This window comes from Lissotriton vulgaris, chromosome 5 (genome assembly GCF_964263255.1).
Source record: "Lissotriton vulgaris chromosome 5, aLisVul1.2, whole genome shotgun sequence".
NCBI classification, from domain to species: Eukaryota; Metazoa; Chordata; class Amphibia; order Caudata; family Salamandridae; genus Lissotriton; species Lissotriton vulgaris.
In genome coordinates this window covers 1,032,430,272-1,032,449,728 of record NC_141693.1, presented here as the reverse complement: position 1 = coordinate 1,032,449,728, position 19,457 = coordinate 1,032,430,272, and the positions used below count along the sequence as shown (strand labels likewise).

Genomic DNA, 19,457 nt, shown 5'->3' with positions numbered 1-19,457 from the left:
ACAACGATGATTACTCAGTGGACGATTTGACAGGGTTCTCCCACAACTAGGACAGCGTAGGACAGAGCATGGGACCAGTACTTATGGAAGTTGATCAGAGGGGACCTTATGTTGAAGCTGACTTAATGGGGTCTCAGCAAAAATTTCTAGTGGATACGGGTGCAATGAAAAGTTCAGTGGCTCGTTCTCGGGTCCCAGGGGCGGCTCTGTCTGGCAAGAATAATATCTCCGTGGGTTTCGCAGGAACTCCGGTGATTAGCACCATTTCTAAACATCTCACGTTGACGATTGGCCCTTTTTCTGTTGATTCACCGTTTCTATTGACATCCAATTGTGGGGAAAATTTGTTGGGCCTAGATTTATTAAAAAGGTTGCACGCCACCATCTACTGTTCTCCAGACGGCGTGTACCTTACTCTGGGCCCGAACGTTGCTCGCCCATTCCAGTGTTTTTCGAAAGACGATCCATTACCTCCTGAATTCCAAGGTATACCCGACAGCCTGTGGGCTGTCAATGATACGGATGTAGGTAAAATGGACATTGCTCCAGTGACAATAAGAGTGAAGGTGGGAGCGAAATTGCCCCGAGTTCCACAGTACAGGATTCCTAGGGAGGGGGAGAAGGCCTTGTTGCAAATAATACAAGATTTAATACGGTCTGGTGTAGTGGAAGAGACTGATTCGAATATATGCAATAGTCCCATTTTGCCTATCCTCAAAAGACGGTCACCCGAAGCTACTGATAATACTCCTGATGTTTATAGATTTGTGATTGATTTGCGACATGTAAATAGGGTAGTGGAGCCACAGTACCCGGTGGTCTCGGACATTACAACTATATTGACAATGATACCCCCTTCAGCTAAATATTTCTCTGTCCTAGATTTGAAAAATGCTTTCTTCAGTATACCAGTACATGAAGAGAGCAGATACCTCTTCGGATTCTCATTGGCTGGCCGAAGCTTCCGCTTTAAAAGAATTCCTCAGGGGTACACCGAGAGTCCGAGTATCTATAGTCAAGCGCTGAAGACACAATTGGATGAGCTGGAACTTCCACCTGGCAACATCATGTTGCAGTATGTGGATGATATCCTAATAGCATCGGATGACGAACAGGGTTGTCGGGATGCTACTGTAAAATTACTTCATCATCTGGCTGCGAGGGGGCATAAAGTGTCCCTTCCAAAATTTCAATACTGTCGAACGGAGGTCACCTATCTCGGTCACCTCCTTTCGAAAGTGGGGAGGAGATTGACGCCAGAGCGCATAAAAGCGATCACTAACATGCAGGTCCCTAACACGCAGCGAGAGGTGCGCGCGTTCTTAGGCATAACATCCTATTGTCGTCAGTGGATACCTAACTATGCGTTACTAACAAAACCCCTATTGTATCTGACTACCAAAGAAGTGCGCGAACCCCTACCCTGGACCCCTGCATGTCAAGAAGCGTTTGAGTCACTAAAAACGTCTGTGTTCTGCGCCAGTTCTTGGAACACCTGATTACCAGAAGCCTTTTGTTCTTTACGTGCACGAGGCGGAAGGTTGTGCGTTGTCTGTCCTAACTCAGTGTTTTGGGGGGAAGCAGAGACCTTGTGCTTATTTCTCTGCCATGCTCGATAACGTGGCGAGAGCGCTGCCGAGCTGTCTGAGAGCCACGGCGGCTGCTGCGGTCTCTATAAGACAATCGGCAGGGCTCGTGCTGGGATCAGACCTCACAGTAATGGTACCACATGCTGTGGACATTTTGCTGAACAGGACACAGACGCAGCACTTAACTAGTGCTCGTCTTACGGGTTATGAGATGACTCTTTTTGCACCCCATGTTACGATCAAAAGGTGTGCTACACTGAATCCCGCCACCTTGTTACCTATCCCCACAGATACAGATACAAAAGACGATGACATACATGATTGTTTGTTCAGGACTGAAGAAGAGACAAAGGGGAGGGTGGACCTGACAGACAAGCCCTTGGATGAACCGGATGGGGAATTGTATGTAGATGGGTCTTGTTTTAAATTACCAGACGGTACATCGACAGCAGCATATGCAATAACAACATTACAGACGGTGGTGGAGACTTCTAGAATACCTTACAATTCTGCCCAGGCTGCTGAGATTATTGCCTTACTGAGAGCATGTGAGTTGAGTGAGGGGCTAGATGTGAACATTTACACTGATAGCCAATACGCCTTTGGCGTGGCTCATAATTATGGGCGACTTTGGGCAGAACGGGGATTTTTGACTTCCCATGGCCAACGAATACAACATGGTCCACTGATATTACGACTGCTAACGGCACTGACACTACCTAAAAGACTGGCTGTGATAAAATGTAGTGCACACAAGACAATAGTGGATGATGTGGGAAGAGGCAATGCTTTTGCTGATGAGACAGCAAAGGAAACTGCTAGAGAAAAATTACCACGGATGTTTGTGGCAGGGCCAGCTAGATGGGTCCCAGATGTTCATATGTTTGCAGACACTGTACAGAGTGTCAAGAACATACAAGGAAAAGCGACAGACGATGAATTGAGAGCATGGAAGGATGGTCAGGGACGACTGGATGCGGATGAATGTTGGACAGACACGACAGACAAGAGACGATGGTTGCTACCGAATGCGTATGTTCTTCCAGTAGTGACGATGGCACATGGGCCTGCTCATGTGAGCGCCAAAGGTATCTGTAAACTGCTAGACCCGGTGTGGAGTAATAAAAATATCTCTAAAATGGCCATTAATTTGGTTCGCCAGTGCATGGTGTGTTTGAGACATAACCCTGGAAAAGGTACTCCCGTCCCAACTGGAAATTTCGCACCCCCCTCTTTTCCTTTCGAGGTGATCCAGATGGATTACATTGAAATGGAAAGGGTCAATAACTTGAAGTACGTCCTGGTAGTCGTATGTGCTTTTAGTAGGTGGGTGGAGGCGTACGCTACGAAGGATTGTACAGCCATTTCTACTGCTAAAATGTTGATAAAGGAGTATTTTTCCCGTTTCGGATTACCCAGGGTGATCTGGAGCGATAATGGTACGTCCTTTAATGCTGAATTAGTGAAACAAATATGCAAAGGTTTGCACATTTCGCAGAAGTTCCACTCAGCCTTGCATCCTCAGGCAGCAGGACTGGTGGAACGGTTTAACGGCACGCTCAAGCTAAAAATGGCCAAGATATGCGAGAGTACAGGTCTCCGTTGGCCAGACGCACTTCCCTTAGCTTTGCTTTCAACGAGAGTCACTGTAAATGCAAAGATGGGCGTCTCCCCCCATGAAGTGGTATTCGGCCGCCCGGCCAATATCTGGGGAGTGCCCAGACCTAAATGTTTTTCTGAAGTACCATACCCTCTGTTGACAGATTATCTGTATGCTTTGACTAAAGATCTTCCTTCTATTCATCAGCAGGTAGCAGACACTCTGAAGCCGCTGCCGGAGGGGCCTGGACATTCCATCCACCCAGGGGACTGTTTAAGGTATGGACGGTAAAAGCCTGCCTGTGAGGCTTTGAAGGACACAGGGAGAAGATCCCTTTTTAAGGGTTGAAGAACCCCTCTGGCCGGTTGAGGATTGTCTGGGACTATTTTTTTTGTTGTAGTGTAATTTTTTTATTTTTTTATTTTTGGTACTAAGATTATTCAGAATGTATCCCTTTGGGCGGCCCATTCCTGATGAGGAGCAGCCCTTTGCAGCTCCCCCGAGACCTGAGCCTGATTTCCCCCTGGTTGGCCCTTCCCCGAAAGGGAAAGATAGTGGTTATAATTATCATTCTGATTGCCTTTCTAGTGACTCTTGGAATATTGTTTTTCCTAGATAAACATTATCCCGTTCATGTATTTGCACCTACACCCACCGCTGTTCCAGAACATAATATGATTACTGTTGATTATGGTGAAAGAATGATGCGAAAAAATTACAAGGACAATGTTTTTATTAAGACTTTGCACCATGCACACGCCACTACCAACTTGACAGATTGTTGGGTTTGCGGGCTTTTACCTTCTGCTGCCTATAAGAAAGATAGATTCCTCGCTCTCCCTTTAACGCCAGTGAATAGTTGTGTGGGGTGGTATACTCTTATAGGTCTTGTTAAATATTTCCAGCAGCCAGATTCCCTGACTCCCCGCCTGCAGAATAGGGGGTGGACAATGACAATGCGAGTACGCCCTCTGCCTTCATCTTCCCTTGGACGAATATATACTGATGGACGTTTTGATCAGACTTTTATAGAGACCTGTGAGAAAAAGTTGGGTCGATTCCTGACACCAAATGATACTGACAGACTGAGGGATAGTTTCCTGAAATTGAATGCCACTTTGTCCTACAGACACCCCCCGAAGAGTAACGACAGTTCCAAGTCTCTGATACCCTTGGCTGTGGTGGGTCCTTCTCCATTTTTCTGTATAGAGGGAAGGGGTCCCATAAAAGTTGGTAATAGCTCCTGCAATGTGACTGCTTCAATACGCTTGCCCGTTAGTCCCTCTTTGATTGCCCCACCCAGCATCTATTTCATTTGCGGTGATAATGGATACTTATGGTTGCCTGAGGGTTGGGGTGGGGTGTGCTACCTGGCCTATATGATTCCCCCTGTGTATGTGGCTCCCTCTGATTACCATAAAACTCATCGTCGTTTTCCCAGTCCTCAGGAGCAGCCACAAGAGCAGCGAAAAAGGAGGGAACTTCAGGTAGATGACGTCGATCAGACAGACACTTCGTACCAACAATGGACTGATTTTTCTAAGGGTTTGCTTCCTTTCTGGGGTCCGATATTTAACAGCAGGGCTATTAGACGACTGTCTAGGGTGATGGAAAAGGTGGTTCTGACTGAAGCCGACATTACGACTAATATATCCGTTGAAATTCAGGCTATGAGATTATTTACGATCCAGAACAGGATGGTTCTTGACGTCATACTGGCTGATAGGGGCGGGGCCTGTCGCGTCATCGGGACGTCTTGTTGTGTTTATATTCCTGACTCCGCCCCGACTGTTAATTTGGCAGTACAGAAATTACATAGATTGGCCACTGAACTACACCAGGATAATGGGACGTGGTCCTTACAAGGGTGGCTCTGGGGTGCCTTCTCTTCCTGGGGTTGGAAAATATTGATGGGTTTGGTTGGAGTGGTGAGTGTAATTCTGACTTGCTGCCTTTGCATATATTGCCTCCCTCCATGTTGTTCAATGTGTGCTGCAAATATGCGTCCTAAAAGGAAGTTACCTGGTCAATATACCACTTCCATGATTACTGAAATTCCTGCTGATGCAAGTTGGTTAATGTTTATTGCAGAAGATGTTCTAGACTAAAGATATAAAGTCCTGCCCCTAGAATGGATGTCGGCACTACCTTTTGCAAATAAATGAGGCTATAGTTAGCCAATGATGCTAAAAGGAGGGTCTGATAGAATTCACTTTTCGATGCCCTAATTACCCTATGATGATGTGCGAGTTAGCATCATATGACTAACTAATGTAGTTCGTATATGCACTTATGCTGAATTTCTATTCTCATTCATTGCCTATATTCAAATGTATGTGTGACCATATTAGTTTCTTAGCTTAGCCTGTGTACCACCATTTTGCGTAAACCCTCTGTGCCTGCGGGCCCTGCTCGCTCATGCCCCTCCCGCAGGAATACAGAAATATACTAAGACAGCAGTTTTCGTTTCTCGGCTTGCTGTGGCCGAAACTAACAAGTCTCGTTATCAGTAATGTTCTCATGCCCAGAGACGCCGAAGCCTAGCTCCATGGCCCTGAGCAGAGATAATAATGTATCCTTTGCAGGTGCAGATGCCTGCTGTATGAGAGCATTGTTCACTGGTCTGAGGCTCGGTAATTTTCCACAAGGGGCGTACCCCTCGTTACTGTATTGCATTATAATGTATTGCTGTGATGCAGAGAGTCAGTCCTCTCGTTCGCACTCCTAGGAGTGAGGTCGGACAGGGCCCTCTCATATGAGTGTTGTTTGGCCTAATAAAGACTTTTGTTTATTCTTCTCCACTGTCCGGCTGACTTCCTATATGGTAATTATAGGTGAGTGCGGTAAGTCACTCGGGTGGATTTGAGCCACGCTTATCAGAGGACTGGATTGCGGCTCTTACTGGATCTAAGGATGCCTCCATGGAGGGGGTACTTCTTTCTGGGTGCCACTAGGGAATGATAAGTGTTGGAGTCATTGACAGCGTGGCAGGACCTGGTTGTGTCTAAGGGCCTGACTAGCTTAAGAGTGGGCCGTAGCCAGATTTGTCACACAACCTACGGAAGTGGCGATCCGGAGCAGGTTGGCATTCTCCCTTGGGACGTCTGAACTTCATTGGGTGACATCAGAGGAGGACTCAGTCGCTCTGCCCAGGTGGGTGAAGGAATCGCCATACCAGCTACTGTAGGCGACAGACACAATCCAGTCGTCCTGAGGTCTCTCCCGGCCCCGGATTGTAGCTTTACATACATGGCGACAGGAGGAAGGGGTCCTAAAGCAAACGCCCAGAAACTGGCCAAATTTGCTTGGTCTAAGACCGGAGATAAAGGTGAGCCGCAACAAATGGAGGACGGAGGGCAGAATGTCCCTAAACAGGGAACGGAGCCGACGCTACTCGAGGTTATGGCGGCGATTAATGGAGTGCGCACCTCACTGGATTGGGTCACGGTGGAGGTCTCTCTCATCAGGGCAGACTTTAGGAAGATGGACCGAAAGGTTAAAGAGCTCAAAATAGTCACTACTGCTTTGCAAACGGATACGTCGGAGTTCCAAACGCAGGTGGCCTAGCTGCAAAAGAAACAGGAGCGAATGGAACAGCAACTGGATGATTTTGAAGGTCGCACCCGCAGCAATAATATACACATTTTGGGGGTTCCGGAAAGGGCAGAGGAGCCTGCTGCTGACCTCTATGTAGAGGACCTAATCACCAAATACCTCAAACCTAAGACGCTGTCCAGCTATTTCTCAACTGAAAGGGCTCTCAGGGTGCCGGGAGGTAGGCCCAAACCAGAAGCGACAAGTTGAATTGTGAATGTAATATTTTGCTTTGTGAATATCTTCATGTTGGCTTTGGAAGTGACATGCACGCATAGAAGGGTTGCTCTCGTCCACATGGTGCGTCATGACATATTTGCCTTATTGTTGACCTATCATGTTGGAGATACCATCATGCTATGGGATGGGGGTTGACAGGAAGCTAGTGCTCTCTGTCCTGTCTTGGATTGTAAATGGAATGGGTGATAAAATAAAGAGGGGTATTGTCCAACAGTATCTAAAGAGACATTCCCCAGACCTTGTGCTATTGAAAGAGACCCACCTGGTGGGCAATAAAAGCAAGGCCCTCAATAGATGGGGGTACAAGCTTCTGGTTCATGCTGATTATACCACGGGTTCCAGAGGTACGTGTATCTTGGTTAAAAAAGGCACGACCCTTATGGTGCACAAGACATGGGCCGACCCGGGGGCGATTTGCTGTGGTCAAAGCCCAATGGGAGGGAAGAGCTCTCAATGTTGTCCCTGTTTACCTGCCGCTGGCCTTAGGTAAGCTGGCCTTTGTAGATCTTGGTAAAGTGTTGACCTGACTCCCTGATGGTACCTTGATAATGGGAGGAGACTATAATATGACTATGGACGATACGATTGACAGGCACCCAGAGAGACAAGGGGGCAGACCGAATGACCTTATGGCAGAATTTACCAGGGCAATGGGACTTTCAGATGTGGGGCAGGAACTACAAATGGCAGATTCCCAATATACATACTTCTCTAGCGTACATGGCAGCCTTTCCCGTATTGACTACTTCCTAACATACACGGCCTCGATAGGTAGTTTTAGACGCCCTCTGACGCTACCCACAGGTATCTCGGACCACTCCCCCGTCGGGATTGAGTTAACCCATGGAGAGCAGCAAGCACGTACCACTATAGTTATTTACCCATGGCTGTTGAAAATACCCGATATCAAAGAGGAACTGCGTGTCCAAACTGGGAATTATTTGACGGAAAATCTGGGATCCGTAGGCTTGACACAGACTATATAGGAGGCAAATAAGGTGGTTCTAAAGGGCAATGCCCTTTCGCTGAAAACGAGGTATATAGCAAAAAGGCACCAGATATTGGTTCAGCTGGAGGAGGAGCTCCGGGGCTAGAGGCAGAACACGCAAATAATTCCTCAAGCGGTACACAGCATAGATTGACCCTGAAGCAGGATGAATACGGACTCAAGACACATGAACACATGATGGCTACACATCAAGCCACCCAACACAGGTTAAACGAGCTGGGGGACAGGGCAGGGAAAACCCTGGCATGGTTGGAAAGACGGGAGCAGGGTACAAGATGGGTGCCTCGACTGGCACTGCCTAGAGGAGAGGTTCTCCATCATCCCAACTATATAGCGGAGGCATTTGCAGATCACCTCGAAAGAGCATACTCTCCTTCCACTACATATACAGCAGAGGACTCACGCCAGCTTCTTGTAGATAGCGACGTGCCAGCTCTCTCGGAGCTAGATAGAGAAGCGCTAGATAAAGACTTGACAAATGAAGAAATCCAGAAAGCCATTGGGCAAATTACGTCTGGGAAATCAATGGGACCAAATGGCACCCCCATTGAGTTCCTTAAAGGTCATGGCCTCTCAGGTAGTCCCGCACTTACGGGCTATGTATGAGGAAAGTTACGAGAGGGGACATTTGCCAGTAGACCAACGTATAGCAAGTATTGTGGTTATCCAAAAAAACGGGAAACCTGTAGACGACTGTAGCTCATACAAGCCTATTTCGTTGATTAATGCGGAGGCAAAGATCTTAGCGAAAGTTCTTGCCACGCGACTTGGGACAGTGATCTCCTCCTTGGTGCACCCAGACCAGTCTGGCTTTATGCCAGGAAGGAATACGGCTCTTAACATTCGTCCACTACATAATGTGATGGCACGTAGAGAATTCTTGATGGAAGATGCAGTCATATTGTCCCTGGATGCCTCCATGGCATTCAATTCCATAGAGTGGCCGTATTTATTTGAGGTTCTTGCTAGGGTCGGACTGGGCTCTAGCTTTAAAAGGTGGGTGAAATTGTTGTACACCGACATACAGGGGGAGGTGAGGGTTATTAATTATACATATTGGCCGTTCACACTAAGAAGGGGCGCCAGATAGGGGTGTCCACTGTCCCCACTGCTGTTCTTCCTTATGCTGGAACCCCTGGCGGCCTGGATCCGTCGAGATGTGATGTTGCGGGGTTTGCGATGGACAATGGAGTGTGAGGACAGAATATCCCTATATGCCGACGACATCATGCTGTATCTTGCCTCCCTGTATAAGTCCATACATACCGTTCTGAATATTTTTACAAACTTCGGGAAGTACTCGGGATATGCAATCAACTGGAGTAAGTCTGTGCTGTTTGTTCTGCAGGGACAGACTCCCCGTCTCCCCAAAGACTGCAAGTTAGTAGTTGCTGTGGAAGGATTTAAATATCTAGGAGTCTTTGTTAGATTGGACCCGACTCTCTTCTATAGTCGCAATTTGGTAGCCCCATTGACAAGACTGCGAGCGGATGTAAAACACTGGAGGTCGCTGCCTCTATCATTGGTGGGTCAGGCTGCTCTTTTTAAAATGTTAGCACTCCCGCGATTTTTATATATCCTCTAGAACTGCCCACACCAAATCCCAGATGCGTATTTTGTAGCGGTCGAGGGGGAGATACGAACACTGTTGTGGGATGGTGGGGCCCCTAGAGTGGCATTTAAGAAACTAACAAAAGGATGGTACGGCGGGGGGATAGGGTTGCCAGACCTTAGGCTGTACTACTGGGCCTCTCAGCTGGTGGCCGTAAATCATTGGATGTACGTCCCGCTGACCGACCCGGCTTACGCCCCAGATAGATATCAGATGGATCGCTCGGGATACTTGGGTGCCCTCAATTCCAGCACTAAGAGGCGAAGATATATTTGTCCAACACTACACACGATACAAATCTGGCAGCTGCCAAACTCGCAGCTGGGATAGACTGACGTTCTCACTAAGGCGACACCACTGTGGTACACTCAGAAGCTGGGCATGCTGTGATATCAACCAGGGTTTGATAGGTGGGATACAATAGGAATCTCACTGGTGAGGGACTTAGTTAAAAAGGGTGTGATACCTAAATTTGAAGACCTCCAAAGGATTTACCAGATGGCTCCAGGGGAGGTATTTAGGTACCTGCTAGTACGGCATGCCCTATAGGCGGCGTTCCAGAGCTAAGAGTACATACCAGACTCGTCGCCTTTAGAGGACCGCTTGCTTGATAGGCCACTGCAATCTAAAGCCATATCCTTAACCTATAAAAAACATAGTAATAATCTTCTGGACAATTTTGGCAAGCTAAAGGATTAGTGGGAGAGAGACCTGGGACCGATTGCAGAAGACGATTGGCCCTTATGTCACCCAGGGAGGTGGCCATTACGCTTAGATTTAGACTGATACAACTCAGAGTTTTACACCGGATATATACGACGGGGATAACCCTCGCAAAAATAGGTGCGAGACAGGATGACCTCTGTTTAAAGGGTTGCAAGCAGTCGGCTACCTTTTATCACGCACTATGGGTGCCCGCTGGTACACTACATCTGGGAGACAGCCACACACCATATACAGTCTGCACTGGGAAAGACGGTAGGCCTGACATCGCAACTGGGCTTGCTGAACGTATGGGCTGACACTGACCTAATTGAAATTGAACAGCAGCTGGTGACATTGGGTACACACTGGCAAAAAGAGAACTTGCAAGAGGATGGGGTGGAGTGACACTGCCTTCCGTGTCGGTATGGCTGAAAGAACTAGATAGATGTATGATTGCAGAGAAAGAGGTGTTTATAACCAGGGGGTGCCCGAAGAATTGGGACAAAAAATGGATGAAGTGGAACATTTATAGGGGGGATATCTGTGTATCACCCATGGTAGAGTTAGAACTGCGTAGAAATATGGACAGAGATTTAACATCTTAAAATATTTGTTGTATCAACCTCTGTAAAATGTACCATAATGAGTGTAACCGGCTAACAACATCTTTCAATAATGTATGCATGTTTGTCACAAAATTTCCTGAATAAAAATAAGTAAAAAAAAAAAATAAGATAAATTAAAAATGAGCAATACCAGCCACCCAAGCCATTCTTGTAGCTATGGGTGGCCTGGAATAGTCTGAATTGTCACCCTTGTAGGAGTGTGATAACCAGTAGTTGTGAAGGTCATGTCATTGCCAGTGATGGCAGGAGCAGTGACTGGTGCAGCTGCAGTGGCCTCCTTACAAGAGCCCTGGCACTTATTTATTTATTTTTTCAAATTAAGTACTGGTTTCATGCATAACTGCGCTGCAGTATCACTGGGTCTACTGAAGCCTGCTCCAATGAAAAGGCGTTATCTTCAAAACCATCAGTTTGAGCAAAAACATTTTTGATTAATGAATTTTGATTTGGTTTATAACACTTCTTTGAGGCTGAATTGGGATTACCAGTCCATTCCAAACTATGGAGCAGTAAGGATATAGTGCACAGGCAGCTGCTAATTTGACACTATGCATAAATGCAAAGCAATGTTTTACTGAAAACAATTACTTCCAATATTTTTCAGATTCAATTATGGCACGAACGGTACATTTATGTGAAGCTTCAGCACATGTTGCTTACTAAAGCAAGAGGATTTTCCTTATCCAGAACTATATTTCGAATCTAAAACTTATAACCTCGGTAAGTAATTTAAATTGCCTAGGTAAAAAAAACAACAGGTGGGTTTGTTAAACTAAATAAGTAATGTCGATATGGACTCGATGCAATTAGATTTTTGGTAGAGTGCGCTCCATAAATCTACATTTTGGTTACTTTCGACTTCAAAGCTATTTTTCAAGAAAATCATAGGGTTTCATATTTAAGAATATGATCAGGTGCACTTTCACATTAGGACTCACCCTTACAACCAAGTAGTGACACAGAGAGCTCTCCGTGGATGAGGACAAGTACCCATCAGTCACCATTCGGATCCGCCCTTCATCATTTGGGGATTTTGTCCGTACCACCCGTCAGAGGTTTATCGGTGCTCTCTTAGGAGGTCAACCCGGTGGTAGGGGGTAGCCTCACTAAAATAAGAGGACGACAGTGTGGTATACCACTTGATGTAAGTAAGTGGTAAATGAAATGGGACTGGGGTGTGTAGTGCAAAAGAGAAAGTGAAGGAACAAAAAAACCAAAGGGAGTGGATTTAAAATTGGTTAGGGCTAAGCACCCAACAATGATTTTATTCCAATTGTGCTTACCGTACCAATGTTAAAAGCAATATGCCTGCTCACTGACCAATGATGTGGACAGCCTCAGGGCAGTGTGGTCGACTAGTTTCAGCAATTTGGCGACTTGTTATGTCAATTGCTTTCTTCAGGACCGAAAATATCAAAAAAAGCTACTACACCATGTGAAAGAAAGTGAGTAAAAGAAAGTAACACCCTAAAGAACACACAACAAGTGCAAACAGTCACCTGGATGTTCTGGGTGTCCTTACAGTCTGTACACACTATAGGATGTGGATGAGAGAAAATGGTTTACAAGTAATAGAGGGCCAAATAGTCTAACCATAAATATATGTTTTAGACTGCAACATAACAGTATATTGTCAATAAGCACTACCTTAGTGCAAACTAAGTACAAACACATTTGGAAAAAAGTTTTAAATGCCAAAGGTAGATAAACTCTTACCTAGACGTGTAAGGTAAGAGGGCCTCACCCCACCTGGCTGTGGCTCAGGGGAAGAATGAAGCACCGCTCTAGGAAACATGTAGAACACACATTAATACATCACTTGCACGAAATAGAAACATAGACAAAGTCGCCCCTCAGTTTTTTTGGCAAACAGAGCACGGTCAGCTAGACCAGTAGCAGTGATAAGATGGTAAAAGAGCACTGCAGGGCACTGTTATTCACCCACTAGCACACACGTAAGAATCCTCCTTACCTAACCGTCGGTACTCCTGGCCGGCGTCCTGGCCATCTGGGGAGGTACCGACCATTGGCGAGGCGGTGTTAATATCCTCGCTCGTGATTGAGAGAGGTCACGTGGGGTAGCGCGCTGGCAAATGACTAAAAGCGTTGGAGCGGCGTCATATGGCATATGTTTTGCCGATTAAGCTTGGTAAACAGGGACGCCGCAGGGAGCTCTCGTCACCGCACTGTTGTTAGGTGCGCAGAGATTAGACGCGTGAGCATCGCGTCTCTCTCGCGTATTACCATTGGACAGCGGCTCGGCTCATCACGTGGGTCACGCGCCTATCAGGAAGGCTGGAAGCTCGGCTCATCACGTGGGTCACGAGCCTATCAGGAAGCGTGTAAGGCGCTCGCGCCTGTCAAAAAACTTGTAAGCTGCTCGTAACGGACCTGCATACTGTCGCCACGGCAACGGGAATAACAGAGAGGAGTAAACAAACAACTACTGTTAAAGGAGACTGAATAAGCGTGTGCTGGACATGCACACAAAAGAATAATGTTATTCATAAACACTGATGGTAAAGTAACATGGGATAAAAGGGCTGCAGTAAAACGAAGCCAATGAGATTAAACTGAAGGTGTTGGTGGTATCAAAGCACACTATGCCATAAACCCAGAGACTGAACAAAAAAATTGCCTATCTCATCAAGGCTCAAATAGTGATAGGGTGACATGTCTCACTGGTGACATTCCTGTGGCTTATTCATACTGATATTAGCGTAAGTGACCTGAAATGTAGAAGATCACAAGGAGGACCACGGGATGTCATCGTTAAGTCCCTCTTTGTGTGTCTTCAATTTCAGGACCCATCTCTGTTCTTTTTTTAACAGATAATTGGCCACATCTGTGGTATGTGCTGGAATGAACGGCTGTTCTAGGACAGTCCAAAGGAATTCAGTGGCTTGGTGTTTCGCTTCCAGGAAGTGAGTAGTTAACTTGGTGGCTTGTCTGGCACAACGGATCGTGCTCTTATGCTCTGATATCCGTGTGCGGATCTTCCTAGTGGTCATGCCCACGTATCTATACTCACAGGGGCAGGTGATGAGATAGATCACGTGGTCGCTGTTACAGTTGGTAAACTTAACTTGCTTCCACGGTCTGTTGGTACCTATATCCACTTCCAATGATTTTTTAGTTTGTGGACAGACCTGACAATTCCCACAGGGATGATGCCCCTGCACTGGGGGAAGATTCCACAAAGTGCCCACTGCTCTGGGCATCTCCTCACGTGGTCTTGTATGGACCAATCTGTCCCTCAAGTTTGGACCCCTTTTAAATGAGACAAGTGGGCGTGGAAGGGTAAGACGTCCAGAGTTCAAAATAGGCCAGTGCTTTTTCACCGCCTTTTGAATGCCATTAGAAAGACTCCCAAAGGTATGAACAAAAGTGAGACGTTCTAAATCCGGTTTCGGAGGTCTGGGTTCCAAAAGTGCTTCTCGGTTGTTATTTTTAGCCCTTTTCAAAGACCTCTTGATAAGTTGAGGAGGGTATTTACGTGCCACGAGTTGCCTGCTGAGATCTTCAGAATGTTTTTCAAAAGCTGTCCTAGTCGAACAGTTCCTTTGTAACCTTAAAAATTGGCTAAACGGAAGGCTCTCTCTGAGTGCTCGCGGGTGGTTACTATCGAACAACAACAGGGAGTTCCTTGCAGTAGGTTTCCTGTATAGCTCAGATTGTAGGCCATATGGTCCTGCTGTTATAAGAAGATCCAGAAAAGCTAGTTGTGTCCCTCCGATCTCAATGGTAAATCTAAGATGGTGATTCCTGTTATTAAGCCACCCCAGAAATTCAAGGCAGCTCTCACTCGAACCTTTCCACACGACGAAAACGTCGTCAATGTATCTCTTCCAAGTTTTCAATTGGTGGCATACTTACCTTAGACCCTCTGGTACCTTTGGTATATATTGGTTCTGTTGGGGATAGTACCCAGAGCTAGGTCTTTAAATCTCCCCTAGGTCCTCCTCTACCGTTTTGTGTTCGCACTTTCACATTACACACCTAGCATAAAGAGAACACCTGTCAGTGCGTGGGGATCTGTGTACCCAGGGCACAAGTCCTGAATAAAGAAGTGGGGGGACGCTCACAGACAGGAAGTGACATCACGACAGGAGGTGACGTCACGAAAGGCAAAAACCTAGAAGTGGGGGGACGCTCAAATACGTGATAGCGCTCACATATTCCCTTGCATTTTCACTGATGACCAAGTATCAGATTTTAGTTTTTATGACATTTTGTTAAATGCAGGTTTTGGAAAGTGCTTTCATCTCCTATGCCCAAAAAGGAGGGGCAAAATACAATCCATTCCTTTTAGCGTAGTAAAATGATTTTCCGGGGTGTACTACAAGACTTTGTGGTGATAATAGAACATATTATCTGCTTGTAAAACTCACTAGGCATAGCTGATCGATCAATGTCGTTATCCGGGTTTACATGGTGCAATACTTGGACCCAGAAACTGTTTATAGTGAGTTCCTGAAAGTGTCTTGTTTCTTTCAGTGAAATAACTTTTTTCAGGGTCCTGCAAACGTGAAAGCTTTATTGAAAACCTAGATTTTTGGGAGAAAAGCGTGCATGAACCACGTTCTGCATATGCTATTGGTGCAGCCCACTAGATGTCAGTGAAGAACTAAGAACGCCATTTGAAAGTCATCAGAATATGATCAGCCAAATATGTACTGTTAAAATAGGTTTGTGTTTAATAGTTGGTGTAGCGCTTTTGCGCAGGGGGGACGGCGTCCATCCATTGGTTGAAGATCTCGGCGTCTATTGGGTACCCTGGCAACGGCGAACCTGGTAGGTGCAGGGGCGTGGTGACCGGCGTGGTGCCCTGCGGCAGTCCGAGAAACTTCCGGAGTCCACCCTGGAGAACCCTAGAAAATAAGTGGGGGGGATGCCGTCCACCCACGTGTGCATGGAACAAACTGCCAGAGAGCCTGCGCAAAGAAACACACCTTTTATCTTTCAGAAAAAAGCTAAAAACTGCTGTTTCAGGAGGCCTGGGGTAATGCCTAACTCTCTCCTCTCTAGTATGGTGCTCACTCTCTGCAAAGCGCTTAGAGACCCCCGGGTGATAAGGCGCTATAGAAATCGAATATACAATACAATACAATACGTGGTACCCAGACTCGTGCCCTGTGTGTACCCTCCAATAGTGGTCATCAAGAAGGCCATGACCCCAGGGGAAATACTGCCGGAGCTTTGCTTCTGATGGGAAGAAAAGGGAAGACCTGACAAAAATGAAAATGGCAGACGTTTCCTCTACACTCAGGAATAACACCTGCTTTAAAACAAATGAAAGTTGCAATAACCCTGGTTCTAAAAGGGGGTGTCAAACGCATCAACAAAACAGCCTCAAGTGTAAAAAAGACAAAACTAACCTTATTGCCAACAGCTTCGGATCAAATTTAAACAAGACAGTAAAGAAAGTAAGCAGTAAAGAATAGCCCAGCAGGTGACCCTTCAGATGAAGCTCCAAACTACAAAGCAACTCTTTTTTCAGGTTTTCTATGTAATCCATTAATAAATGGCAAAGCCAATTACTGTGGTGAGTAACATACCAGCCTCTCAAAAATAATTATAGCAGGCAATTTGCTACTTACGGTTTAAAAAAAAAAATAAAGAAAAGGAGGGGACACGTCGGCTGAGCGGGAATCTTTATTTGGAAGGTATGCGAGAGCCCTCTTTGATTCTTGCCACAGGTTTAAATTAGCGTCAAGGTAAGTCAATAGGGAAGAGAAATGGGCGGGACACGGGACTTTAATCCCTGGCACTTGGCATGTCTGACCTCCCAGTAAGCCTGCGGTAGGGATTAATACTCTTCTCCACTGGTCTTCCATCCCACTTGCTTATGTGACCCAGTCTGTCCGCCTGGCCCTCCGGGACGGAACAAGCCCCACTCCCCGCATTGTGTGAAATCCTTGGTACAGCTGCACGCAGAGCCCGCGCTCTTCGAAGCAGTGGGATGCCCGGGCCTTTCCCACCACCTTCATCTTTTCTCTTCAATGGGCTGGTGCGCAGTCTACCCTTTCCATTGATGGGAGGCGGGTGGCACTAATGCACAGTTTCCACCAGGAGAAAAAGAATGCACACCCACGTTACGCATTTAAAGCAAGCTGTTAAGACACATGAAGACTACATATGGGGCTCCTAATTTCTGCTGTTCAAATCTAGGCGCTGGCGAACCACCTTGTCCTCGTCTGTCTCAGTATCCCCATAACGTGGTTTCTGAAACCTTTATAGAAGAGTTTTATCGCTGGGGCTACATTATAGGGACATTATATGTGCGCTTTATAGAGAAAGCACATACAATAGGTGTGTACGAACTGCACCTTGTAATATTTAAGTTGTGTAAAAATGCAATTGCGCAGCGAGGCACTTAGGAGAACCACCACAGGCCGTACCTCTCTCCAATAATACACAAGTATCGTCGAATTGTTGCCAGCTTTCTCAAAGAGTCCTTTATTAATCTGCTGCAATGAAAAACAGCTGAGCAGTCTGACTACGTGAACAGCCGCATGTAACGTAATGACAGTGCACGCAGCACGCGCTTCCAAAACATAGGAAGACCATTCCAGAAGACGCACTAGTGACTCTTCGGGTACAAAAAAATGTGTTACCGCGTTCTTTTGCAATATTTACAGGTTTTCAATAAGATTCTCTAGGAAGCCTTTCATTGCGAATGAACGCGCGAGCTTGCAACACAACTGCAGGTGTCGGGGAACCATTGGTTCTTTTCAACAATGTTAGAGACCATAAGACCCAGGGAGCACAGGCTGGCATGGGCGCTCGCACTTCGAACATTGTATTTAAGGTTAGCTGGACGGCCTAGAGGAGAACAAAAATGGCCTGTCCAGGTAACCAACTGCTGCCCTGGGGTCATCCTGTTCTCAAAAAAGGTTAGCACCTGGAAAGGTTTTCACTTAGGAAAAAATATCATGAGCAGAAAATAATGAAATATTTGTATCCATCAGGAGGCCAGACTACCTACATAAAACCAACGAACCCATACGCCTACGACCCCCCCACCTCCCAATCCATGTACTAAATACAGAAAACTGGATCGTGCCCATGCTTTGGCTCAATACCTAATGTGCATTGTGTGCCACATGTCAAAAGTCTTTCAGATGAAGTAGTTTGGTAGGTAACACTAGCTGCTAATGCTGTAGCATGCCCGATTAACAGCACTCCATGAAGGACCACTAACTGAAGCACCAGCTGCAACCACTAACTCGACGTCTGATTCCACATCTTATTTACTTCTGCATTTTTTTTATCATTTTGAGGAAGGAATGAACGGCTCAGAGATCCTGATCCTGGATGTGAATCCCTTGATTTTATCGGAGGAACTTTTGCTCAAGACTCTGGACCTTTACAGCCTTTAGTAAGCAAATGAGGGAAGGGTTGTGAGCAGATGTTCCTCTTTTTCAAATAAATACATGTTGTTTAGGTTTAAAGCATTTTATTGTTACACTTATAAAGAAAACAAAGACAGCTGTCGCCAAGAGGTAGTGCAAAAAATAATCATGACCATACAGGTGCGCCTTCATCTTGTAAAAGTACTGCAATCATAATGTCCATCCAGGCTTTGTGTTCGGCGCACATGCAGCAGCGACAACGTCAAGAACAAACAGCCCCTTCCCAAACTCCCCCCCCCTTTCCCCCTCAACCCCCTGTCCGCACCCCCTCTGTACAGTACTAATTCGTTCTCCCACACCATCTCCCTCGGGCCACCCCCCTCCACCGCCCACTGCAACTCCAAGCTCATCAGTTAGTCTGGGCTATTGGTGGTGTTAATCTCAGCAATCGAAGGTATCGGGGGCATGTGAGTTCTCTGAATTCCGTCACGAGTAGCGAATGGAAAGGCTGCCACAGCTCACAGAATTGCTCCACATCACCCGACACCGTGAGCGACAGTTTTTCCATCCCCAGGACATGCCACAGTCTATGCAACCAACCCGTAATGGAAGGGAGTGTGGTGGTACGCCAATAGATGAGTATGTTCTCAACAGCTGAACCCAACGCTATCGCTATCTGTCTACCCCTACGAGATTTCAAAGGGTACATCAACCCGTTGGGCAGGCCTAAAAGGACATACGCGGGGAAACGGGGCAGCTCAATGTCGAAGCAGCGGTCCATCTCATCCAAGAACTCCTTCCAATAGGAGCCCAGTAGGGGGCAGTCCCATAGAATATGTGTCAGTGTGCCTTTCTGCCCACAAGCTCGCCAACAGGTATCCTCGATGTTATGGTTCACTTCGTGCAGCCTCTCCGGTGTGTAATACCAGTACGTGGATATTTTGGTGAACGTCTCTGTGAGTCCCGTGTGATACGCGGAGTGTCGTGCTCGGTAAGAAATGTGGTCCCACTCTGTATGACTCAAGGTCCTCCTCAACTCCCTCTCCCAACGTTCCCTCCCCGGATTATAAATATGAGAGGAGGTCGCCTGCAAAAATTTATATAAGTCTGAGATAAGCTTCATGTCT

The 19,457-nt window shown here is 46.4% G+C and overlaps 1 protein-coding gene across 1 annotated transcript in view; it reads right to left on the bottom strand.

Annotated features, from left to right (window-relative positions):
• The window catches only part of FBXW4 (F-box and WD repeat domain containing 4), an 880,740-nt gene that overhangs the window by 314,743 nt on the left and 546,540 nt on the right, over nt 1–19,457 (bottom strand). The window lies entirely within an intron of this gene.